Source organism: Acanthaster planci, linkage group LG03 (genome assembly GCF_054643075.1).
Source record: "Acanthaster planci isolate LZ-2023a linkage group LG03, COTS_SCS, whole genome shotgun sequence".
Lineage (NCBI taxonomy): Eukaryota > Metazoa > Echinodermata > Asteroidea > Valvatida > Acanthasteridae > Acanthaster > Acanthaster planci.
The window spans coordinates 1,587,317-1,598,846 of NC_141779.1; the positions used below are offsets into that span (position 1 = coordinate 1,587,317).

Here is an 11,530-nt window from a genome sequence, read left to right on the forward strand (position 1 = left end):
TTCGCATGATTAAAAAGAACGAGTAAAAAAATTCTTTTTATAGCATGGCCTTCACTTTGCGGGATAATTTTCTTACGTTTGGAAATATTGAAATGAAACGTTCTCCTCAGATATTTTTTTCTCTTTTTTGGGCTGTCATTTTTATCACCTGTGTGGAGACTACTGTTTCCTTTGTTCTGGTTAATTTGTCTTGCTAATGATATGAGCATAAATGGGGGTAATAGTAGTTTATTTTACTTTTGCAGAACCTGCTGACCCGCATAACTGATATTTGTCTCGTTATGTATTCGGATTTTTATCCCCGGTCCCTCCTAGTGCTTATATTTACTTGTATTTGTGCTTTTTTTTTTTTTAATAATTTGTGTTTAATTTTGCTTTGTTTGTTCTTGTGATGGTCAAATAAAGAAGAATAATTGAAGAGATGTGTACTCATCATGATTAACCAAGATACACCTTTCGACCATTTGAAGACTATCGTCATACACAGGCTAAACTAACTACTAAAACAGATTGACTAACGAGTACAAGAGGGAGAAGATTACTAGTAGACACAATGACTGACCCAAGCTTTTGCCTTCATTTGTGTATAGTTCTCTTAATTTGGGAATATCAGAATCAAACATTCTTCAGTGGATATGTTCAACAAAATGACAACAAGATCAGTTGATTTTCACCAACCCTACAGTCACAGACAAAAGCTTAGTTTGGATAAGGCCTTATATAGAGCCAAATTTGCTGCAAAACCATCCAATTACAAGACCAACTTACAAATGGGAAACCAGGAAACATAACTGCCCTAAGTATTCACCTCCATTAAATAAGACTTGACGCTTTACATGGTGGAGACTAAAAACAGGGCTTGTGGTTACATCATGTGGATAGATCTCCCTTGGAAGAGGTATGGTTCTGATAAGAACTGTAGAGTGTGTGCTTGACGTTTCATCCAGCATGCTCTCGTCATCCTCAAGAGTAGAGCCTGATAAGCCATGCTCCAGATTTTACAGAACAATTGTACATGTATACAAAATTATGTACAAATATTGTTTCAAAATCTGGAACATGCCTTTCAATGTTAGGCTCAAATCAGAACATGATATAAAGTGCTTACCGAGTGAGTTGTGTTGTCAGTAATGCCAGTTGCCAGTGATGTGTTAAACTCCAGAAAACTGTCTCCATGGGACTTGGTCTTGTCTCTTCATCAATGCTACAGCTAATAAAACCACAGAATCAAGTCAACAAAGATCAGAGCCGAATAACATACAAGTAGACATCACTGCGATGTCTTTATAGTCTTTAACTGTCATTTTCGTATTGACCTTTGTTTCAACTCTCTTCAATTGTTGGTTGATCAGCAAACATAACTCCTGAAAAGTCATAATTCTAAAGCTTCGACTTTCTTGGGCTCTTTCAACAGCCCAAGAAAGAAGAAAATTTAGACAGTCCAAAATCGTCTGATTCAATAGGATTTTGCATACACCGAAGGGGTTGGGCCAAACACTCTCTGATATTTCATGTTTTACCTGCCATCCAAAATTTATCAATGGTATTAAATTATGGCTCCCCATACACAGGTATGTCACCCAGGTTTACGCGAAAATTAAATTAATCCACAGAGAAGGACCTCTGTCCCTGTCAACTTTTTGAAAAGTGAAGAGACCTGTAACATAATGACGTCATGCTTAGTTTCCTAAGGCAGTAAGATGGGGAAGCATTAACTGTCCAAGTAAAAAATAATAGCTTGACATCATTATGTTTTGGGCCCATATATGAAATATATATGAGTCCACAGGGGACTGAATCAGTGAATTATACCTTTGGAGTAACCAACAACATTGGACCCACGTACCTTTTACCCAGCAGGCAGCAGCAAGAGATCAAAGTCCGATCACCTCAACAACGAGCACAGGAACCCCATCCTCAAGAGGTTGGATGTACCATGAACATCGGCTCACTCAGCAGCTTGTGCTCTGGCTGAGATGGACACACACAACAGTCATTAAAAACATGCAAGAGGAAGAAATTACAATACAACATGAGTGCATTAGCTTGGATTAACTGATTCTCAGAGGGCAGTGGAGAATGAGAAAGATGGAGAAAAGTAAGTCATAAGTGCTTCCCTAAATGACCTTCTTCCAGGCATGTGGAACACAAAAGAATTATTGTGAAGATGGCTTACATCATACTTCCCAGCCAATGTTGAATCCTTGGTGTGTATGATAGAAGCCTGTCTTGTGTTAAGGATATCATGAAAGAAACTCTGGACACACACGTTATTTATTCTGCATGTTGCCGCCATAGGCATGGAGAGCCTCAATCTGGCAGATTGTACAATCATGTCACAATCAGCTTCTGAAACATTGTCCAATCGTATGGTATAAGATCCGACACAGCATGCACAGAATGACGAAGCAACATACATGGAAATCACTGAACCAACTTTGTAAAGATCAAGATCGAGATTCTGCATGCTTGGGGCGGCAGCGTGCAAAGAGCGAATTGTACCTACTGTGGGCTAGCTTGCCATATTGTAACAACCTGATGCATTGCACCTTTAATGTATTTGACACAGAAGGATGGCTTCAGTGAGTAAAAAAGTTGGCTGATAAAATAAAACAAGTCCAGATTTTTTTAAACAACCCTTGTGGAATGTGTACACTCATCCTTGTACGTGATTTTGATCCAGGAATGAGGTCATTTCATTTCAGTACACTCCTCATTCACTACAAGCAGCCTGTAGATGCAGCTTCTGTCTTGTTTCTGTTCACTTTGGCACAAATTGTACAACCATACCAAAAAATTCCATCCATTTTTTGTAGTTTAATTCAATCCAACCTTAAAGGCTGGGGATTCTCATTAGTTGAAAACTTAAAAGACAAAACCCAAGGTCAAGATCTACATAACAACCAGGCATTTCACTATTACCATAACCATGGACTAATATCAGAATATGATGTAGACTGTTTCCATACCTGTCGAGTAGCGTCACCAGTGATAAGATATCTCTGATTTGTTACACTCCAGAGAACTGCCTCCAGGGACTAGCTTGCTCTTGTCTCTCTGTCAAACTACTGAAACTAGGAAAACTAAACCATGTTTGAATTCCAATCTGTATTACTGCACACATGTGGAGGCCACAACTTCAAAATATATAGGTGCACTTTACAACAGTAGTTGAAACATCATTGAAAGCAGTGTCAAATCAACAAAGATCAGGGCCAAATAATATACAAGCCCACATCACTGGAGTTTCTCATATAAATCTTCTTAAAATCTTCTTAGTTGTCATTTTTCCATTTCTTTTCAATTGTTGCTTGACTAGTCAGTATATTTTGTTTTTCAAAACACCTTAAATACATATACACTTCCCAAAAAGTCCTTTTCCTCAAGCCTGTAAGCAGCAATTTAACATATTACATGTACATCCCTCTACTTTTTCCAGTTCTTAAGATTTGTTTTCAGCCATCTACAGATGCAAGCCTGCAAAACAAGGAGTGTTGATCTGGGGTTATGTTTAAACAATCCCACCTGTTTTTTCAGCCAAGCAATCTCTTCAATCTGCCTTGAGTAGAAGCACAACTTAATTGGTTGAAAAGAGTCGTGTTGGTTGGGAGTATTCATTTTGTTGGTAGCGATTGGGCTGCTACCATGTCCTAGTCGTTCATGAACCAGTGATGCAAAGTTAGTACCAAAGGAGCCTCTGATGCCAAGGAAATAGTGTTCTCTCTCGGTCCAACTTAAGGCTAATACAGGAGATCACAGTCTCTGCAGAAAACATTCCCAAATTATAAACAGTATTAACTATAACCTCCAAGAGAGCATGTGAAATCATAATAAAATCAGAGGATTTGGGGGACCATTTTAACCTTTATAGCTCCCCATATACATGTCACCCGGTATTTGGGCAAAATAAAATGTATTCACCAAGCATGATCCTTAGATAGACATAATGAAGTCACACTTTGTTTACACGAGCTATATTATAAGACAGTAAGGTGTGGTAGGTCTTAATGTACTAGGTCTACAGGACATGAGGCAATGAGTTCACAGGAGACTCAATCAGTGAATCCAACCTTTGGGATGACCAATAACAAAGAATCATTCACGTTTTAGGATACAGCAAGACATCACAGTGCAATCACCTCTTAATGGCCATCTTCAAGAAATGCTAAGAAGCCGATCGTCCTGTAAGCAACGTTACTCACCAGTGGCTTGTGTTCTGGCTGAAATGGATGCACAAAACAGTCTTTAAAAACATGCAAAATAAAAAATGGCAAGAAAAATATGAGAGGAGGCGCCTATTTGCCAATTCCCAAAGGGCTGTGAAGGATCGGAAAGATGGAGAAAGCTGATTGAGAATTTGTAATTCACGTATGTGCACCCAGCACTGCAGGTGTATCAATCTAGTTATACATGGCATTTTACGGGGTGGTGCATTACAGGGGTAGCCATAATCCAGTCCCGCCTCCTGCGATACGGCTTCAAATTTTGATCAAAAGAAGCAGCGGTGGAGAGCCGTAGCCAATGTTCAATACTTGTGCATGCTGTATTCTCACATGGAGACGCCGCACCGTGTGTTGCCGACATAGAGTGCAACATAAACAGTTGAAAACATTTCATGTAGGGGTTTAACTGAAGATATACACGTACCCTACATATATATTTGCAATGGATGTTTGTAATGACACACATGATAAAGCCAAAAGTGCAAATGTTATTTAAAATAGATATTGAGCCTCTTCATACAACAGCGTCATTAGAATTGAGTATCATTCCATGACATAAATAAACTAAATTCTACAATATTCAAACATCAATTGAACTTTCGGTTGAGCAATGTGTTGCTGTGACAGAGCAAAATCACAGTGCACCTGATTTTTAAGCTCTTGAATCTGGCTTTAATAACTTTTGCAAGCTAATGACCATCAGGATGACGTTTAGTTCAACGCTGGCTTCATATTTATGTGTTTCACATTCTTGTGGAAACCCCTATTGCAAGAATATCATGATTTGTTTTGCACAAAGACGGGAATAAACAAATTTTCACTGCTTGAAAAAGACTACTGCATATTTGACTACATCAGATCTATCACTCACAAAACAATCCAGCCAATGTCTCATTTCCATCACAAAAGCTAACTAGCATTCCAGTCTACAACCATGAACAATAAGTAAAACTAATTTGAGGAAGGAAACATACATGTACATGGTAAGTGCTGCCACAATAACCTTCGTATCTGAATGAGAATGACTGAGAGAGAGGGGGAGAGACAACGGAATAACAGACAGATGAATAACAGATAGATGACAAACATACCGACAGCACATAGACAGATGAACAAGAAAAATGAGGACAGTTATCTTGGAAACTAGACCTTTCCCCATTGTATTTTCAGTACAAAAAGATTTTACGGTAATAACCAAAATCATTTTGGCAAAGAAAAATCTTTGAAAATAATCAAATTGTATTTAGAAATGATTAGCACAACCTCCAATTTTAAAATTTGCATCATGCAATCAGTAGAGATCTCCATGCATGGTTCCATGCAACACAGACTTTAAGTATGAGGCCTACTTTCTACCCCATTTTTACCAGGTTCACTGAAATATGTAGAAATTACAGATTGTATAATGTATTTATATAATTCTGAACCTCAGTGGATAGGTCTAGTTAGTTTTAAAGACTTTGACTTCCTGACAAATTCTCGTGGGGTGTAAAGTAATGGTTGTCTCTTCATTTACCACATCAAATCATACTATCCTCCAGTTTGTTTAGACTACTCTTTGACTATCAAATTAGTAACTTTTGGCCCCACATACAGGCTGGCGATTTTCATTGGTTGAAAAATTTGTTGGCCAAAAGTCATGTTTCAGATTTACAACACACCAGTACATAGACCCCTATTACTCCCCTAGGCCTATTTTTTTATTTTATTAACATTTACTGTTGGGCTGTTATCAGAAGTAGGCTAGGCCTACAGTGTTTATATAGCGTGAGCTGTTTCCAGACCTACTGAGTACAATAAAGTGTCAAAATACATCTCAGATGTGCAACAATCCAGAAAACGGTCTCACAGGAGTGTTCTTCGTCTCTCCATTATTGCTTCAAAGTTAAGAAACCAAAGGAACCTCTTTAAAATCCCAGCCTGCATGCCTAACAGTCACTGTGGGGCCGCCATGTTTAAATGCAGGGTGCACTTTACCACAGCAAAAGCAGTGTAAAATCAACAAAGCCAAGCCAAACTTGTGGAGTTTGTAATACAGAAATCTCGTTATCATCTTTCCCGTCTTTTCTCCATTTATTTTCAATTGTTGGATGGTAAGCCAGTCCTCAGTTCTCACCTTTAAATTCACCTCCTGTCAAGTCCCGTTTGCACGAACCCCCCAACTTGCCCACACATGCGTTCTTGTGCGTAGGCATTGTAATGCTAATGCTCGCGCCACCGTGGAAAACTGGTCGTCGATCAACTTGTGCACATATTGAGCAGGGTACCAAACAGGGGATTAAAACAGCGCTGGTGATTGGCGCGCTTGAAATAGACCCTGTAAGTGTGCACAAGTACGACGAAGAGCTGAAGATAATGCATTTATTATTTTTTTCGTAATGTAAATCAAAAAAATGGCCACTATTGCAAAGAGAAAAAAAAAGGCATTTCCCAAAACTGTATGCGAGCAATTTGGCATCAATATAAAAAACCATGTATTTCCTACCCCCAAAAGCCTGGACAAACGCGACCATCTGAGGCTTGGGCTTTCAGAGCTACGGCTGGGTCTATTGTCTACGCGTCTCCACGCATTTCCAATGGAGCGAAGACCTAGACCTAGCTCTTGACAAGAGATTCGGATGCAGCCGTAGTTTACATCTTGACCGCAACACACACCATGACGTCAAACTACAGTCAGTCGTAGACAAGATGCTATACGAGACGTTATCTACCAAAAAGTCATCAAATTTACGTCCGAAATTCTGGGGATTCCAGCTAATTATACCTTTTTCAGGTTGCAATATAATGCCTCCTGAAGCGAAACCGATACTGGAATTGATGCATTTTGTTTATGGTCAGCTTTCTTGACACGGACTGCATGAATATGAGCAAACGATGGGCAACATAGAGCGGTACTTATTATTTTATTATTTCGTGGGAACGAGATGATTTTGAGGGAACGAAACGATAATTCGAGGGAACAGAATTAAAAAAAAATCTTCATTGTGCCTGTCCCCTTAGGGCTCCTTAGGTACTCGTAGAGAGGGACATCGAATGCAACTGTGCGTTTTTGCAAGTTGGGTCACACTCACTGTCCGACAGTAAATGCCCCCCCCCCCAAAAAAAAAATCAAAATACATGTACATAAAAAGTAGGGCGGAAATAAAGGCGCCCCGCGGTTCCAAGGAACAGGGTAGCCTTTCCACGGTTTTGTGTGTGTGGGGGGGTGTCGGATCAGGTCGACATTCAAGACAATGACCAGAAGCGGTTTTCTTTTGAATAAGGGTATTGCTTTTCTGATTTTTTTTAGCTGTTTTGGCAACAGCCTGAACAACTCTATCTTTTTTGATTATTTTTTTTCATTTCCTTTTTGGCTTTTTGGCAAGTTGCGAAAAAGGCATTCTTTTGGTTCTTTTTTTTTAGCTGTTTCGGCAACAGCCCGAACAGCTCTTGCTTTTCTGATGATTTTTAGCTGTTTCAGCAACTTTGCAGAAACAGGTATTGTTTTTCTGATTATTTTGTTTTAGCTGCTTCGGCAACTTTGCCGAAACAAATATTGTTTTTCTGATTTTTTTTTTCTTTTTCAACTCATTTCCTTTCACCAGTCGACTTTGGCAGTTTACTAAATCTGATCGACTTAAAACTTGGCAGACCTTTGGACCATTATCCAAGGACGGTCCTAGAAAAAATTCACAGTGATAACCTAAGTAGTTTATTTACTATTGATGTTTCTAATAATTAATTTTTCCCCATAGACTTTGTACACAGATCGCACGCAGTTTTCGGACTGTCCTATATCAGGCTATGAGGGCGCTATTGCAGAATTACGGCTACACCTGCTTGGGCTTTCAATTTTCAACAAACTGTCCTATATTTAACCATGGATGGCGTTGTTGCGCATTATGCTGGACACATTTTGTCCAGCATAATGCGTGAGCAGTCCTCAACTTTGACCGAGAATTACTACCAGAACGAAAAAGAAATCAGACTAAAGTTTCCCTTCCGTTCGATCGCAAATATACCCAAGTGTGCAAATATTAAATAATATTTCATAAGTTTTTTCCAGTTTAGACAAACATCACGTGACATGAAATTAAAGGAGCAGTTTTCCTGCACACGTGTTTCTAGGCCATTGATTTTGTACACGTTTTCGAGCCAAATTTTGGTAACTTTGCAATGTTTGATCGTTCCAAAGTGATACCCAACGAAGACCCTGATGCAAGATTTATTGCAAAGGGATGATGTCATGATGACTTCATCACCTTATTTTATATTCATTTTTGAACATTAAATTTTTCCCCATAAATTTTTGTACACGTTTTTTCTACTTAACACAAGTGAACAAGTAGTCTTTAACTTCGGCGCAAAATTACTATAAGAACGAAGGAGAAATCGGGTACTTTACGCTCTGTTATTTGATTTGAAATATGCCTAACAGTCTGAATATGAAGTAATATTTCATTACAGGTGTTCAGTTGAAGTGCAAATCACGTGACATGAACTTAAAGGAGCAGTGTTTCCGCAAATGAGTTTTTTGCCCTAGACTTTGTACACGTTTTCAAGGCACAATTTTAAATTTTTCCCCAACTACCGCAAATATGGATATGAAACTTATATGTATGGATAAGGAAACATGTAACCTTTCAGATGACACCAAGATTGCGAGATTTAGATAATTCTCTGACCTTTTAGGCTCGATTATAAAGCTTTCTCTGCGTGGGATGAGGACCAGTATAGCGCAGACGAAGCCAGAATTCCGCAAAAATATCAAACAGTAGACAAGAACTCGCACTTTCTTTGGCAGATATTTCCCTAACTACTTCAACTATAGATATGAAACTTATATGAATGGATAGGGAAACATGTAACCTTTCAGATGACACCAAGATTGCCAGATTTAGATAATTCTCAGACCTTTTATGCTCGATTATATGAAGCAGTCTCTGCGTGGGATAAGGACCAGTATAGCGCAGACGAAGCCAGAATTCCGCAAAAATATCAGGCAAGTGGACACGAACTTGCATTTCCTTTGGACGATATTTCCCTAACTACTGCAAATATGGATATGAAACTTATATGAATGGACAGGAAAAAAGGGACCTTTCAGATGACACCAAGAATGGAAGATTTAGATAATGCTCAGGCCTTTTATGCTCTATTATATGAAGCGTTCTCTGCGCAGGATATGGACCAGTATAGCGCAGACGAAGCCAGAATTCCGCAAAAAAGGGAGGCAGTTGGAAAAGAACTTGCATTTCCTTAGGACGATATTTCCCTAACTGCCGCAAATATGGGTATGAAACTAATATGAATGGGCAGGAAACCATGTGGCCTTTCAGAAGACACCAAGATTGCCAGATTTAAATAATTCTCAGACCTTTTATGCTCGATTACATGAAGCATTCTCTGCGTGGGATAAGGACCGGTATATTGTAGACGAAGCCAGAATTCCGCAAAAAAGGGAGGCAGTTGGAAAAGAACTTGCACTTCCTTTGGCAGCTATTTCCCTAACTACTGCAAATGTGGATATGAAACTTATATGAATGGATAGAGAACCATGTGGCCTTTCAGATGACATCAGGATTGGCATATTTAGATAATTCTCAGACCTTTTATGCTCAATTATTTGAAGCAGTCTCTGCAAGGGATGAGGACCGGTATGGCGCAGACGAAGCCAGAATTCCGCAAAAATATCAGGCAATTGGACAAGAACTTGCACTTCCTTTGGCAGATATTTCCCTAACTACTGCAAATATGGATATGAAACTTATACAAATGGCCGGGTAAACATGTGGCCTTTCAGATGACACCAAGATTGCCAGGTTTAGATAATACTCGGACCTTTTATGCTCGATTATAATGAAGCAGTCTCTACGTGGGATATGGACCGGTATAGCGCAGACGAAGCCAGAATTCCGCAAAAAAGGAGGCAGTTGGAAAAGAACCCGAACTTTCCTTTGGCAGCTATTCGCCAACTACTGCAAATATGGATAGGACATTAATATGAATGGATAGAGGAACATATTGCCTTTAAGATGACACCAAGATTGCCAGATTTAGATAATTTTTCTGACTTTTTAGGCTCGATTATATAAAGCATTTTCTGCGCAGGATAAAGACCGGTATGGTGCAGACGAAGCCAGAATTCCGCATAAAAGGAGGCAGTTGGAAAAAAAACTCGCACTTCCTTTGGCAGCTATTTGCCAACTACTGCAAATATGGATAGGAAATTAATATGAATGATAGAGGAACATATTGCCTTTCAGAAGACACCAAGATTGCCAGATTTAGATAATTATCTGGCATTTTTACTCGATTTTAGGAAGCATTCTCTGCGCGGGATAAGGACCGGTATAGCTTAGAGGAAGCCAGAATTCCGAAAAAATATCAGGCAAGTGGACACGAATTTGCACTTCCTTTGGCAGATATTTCACTAACTACTGCAAATATGGATAAGAAACTTATACAAATGGACAGGGAAACATGTGGCCTTTCAGATGATACCAAGATTGCCAGGTTTAGATAATTCTCGGACCTTTTATACTCAATTATAGGAAACCTTCTCTGAGCGGGATAAGGACCGGTATAGCGTAGACGAAGCCAGAATTCCGCAAAGATATTAATCAGTCAGACAAGAACTTGCACTTCCTTTGGCAGATATTTTCCTAACTTCTGCAAATATGGATATGAAACTTATATGAATGGACGAGGAAACATGTGCGCTTTCAGATCACACCAAGATTGCCAGATTTAGATAATTCTCAGACCTTTTATGATCGATTATAGGAAGCAGTACCTGCGTGGCATAAGGACCAGTATAGCGCAGACGAAGCCAGAATTCTGCAAAAAAGGAGGCAGTTGGACACGAACTTGCATTTCCTTTGGCAGCTATTTGCCAACTACTGCAAATATGGATAGGAAATTAATATGAATGGATAGAGGAACATATCGCCTTTCAGATGACACCAAGATTGCCAGATTTAGATAATTCTCTGACCTTTTAGGCTTGATCATATAAAGCATTCTCTGCACAGGATAAAGACCGGTATGGTGCAGACGAAGCCAGAATTCCGCAAAAAAATCAGGCAAGTGGACATGAATTTGCAATTCCTTTTGACGATATTTCCCTAACTACTGCAAATATGGATATGAAACTTATATGAATGGATAGAGAACCATGTGGCCTTTCAGATCACACAAAGATTGCCAGATTTAGATAATTCTCTGACCTTTTAGGCTCGATTATATGAAGCAGTATCTGCATGGGATAAGGACCGGTTTGCGCAGACGAAGCCAGAATTCCGCAAAAATATCAAACAGTCAGACAA

The 11,530-nt window shown here is 39.2% G+C and overlaps 1 long non-coding RNA gene across 1 annotated transcript in view; it reads right to left on the reverse strand.

Moving 5' to 3' along the window:
• Nucleotides 1-3,782, reverse strand: part of LOC147799539 (uncharacterized) — a 73,554-nt gene extending 69,772 nt beyond the window's left edge. Inside the window, exons 1-4 of the long non-coding RNA XR_015424737.1 lie at nt 3,526-3,782; nt 2,970-3,083; nt 1,847-1,971; nt 1,109-1,210 (exon numbers count right to left, since the gene is read on the reverse strand). This is a non-coding gene — a long non-coding RNA (uncharacterized LOC147799539). The remainder of the gene's footprint in view (nt 1-1,108; nt 1,211-1,846; nt 1,972-2,969; nt 3,084-3,525) is intronic.
• Nucleotides 3,783-11,530: the final 7,748 nt, after the last annotated feature.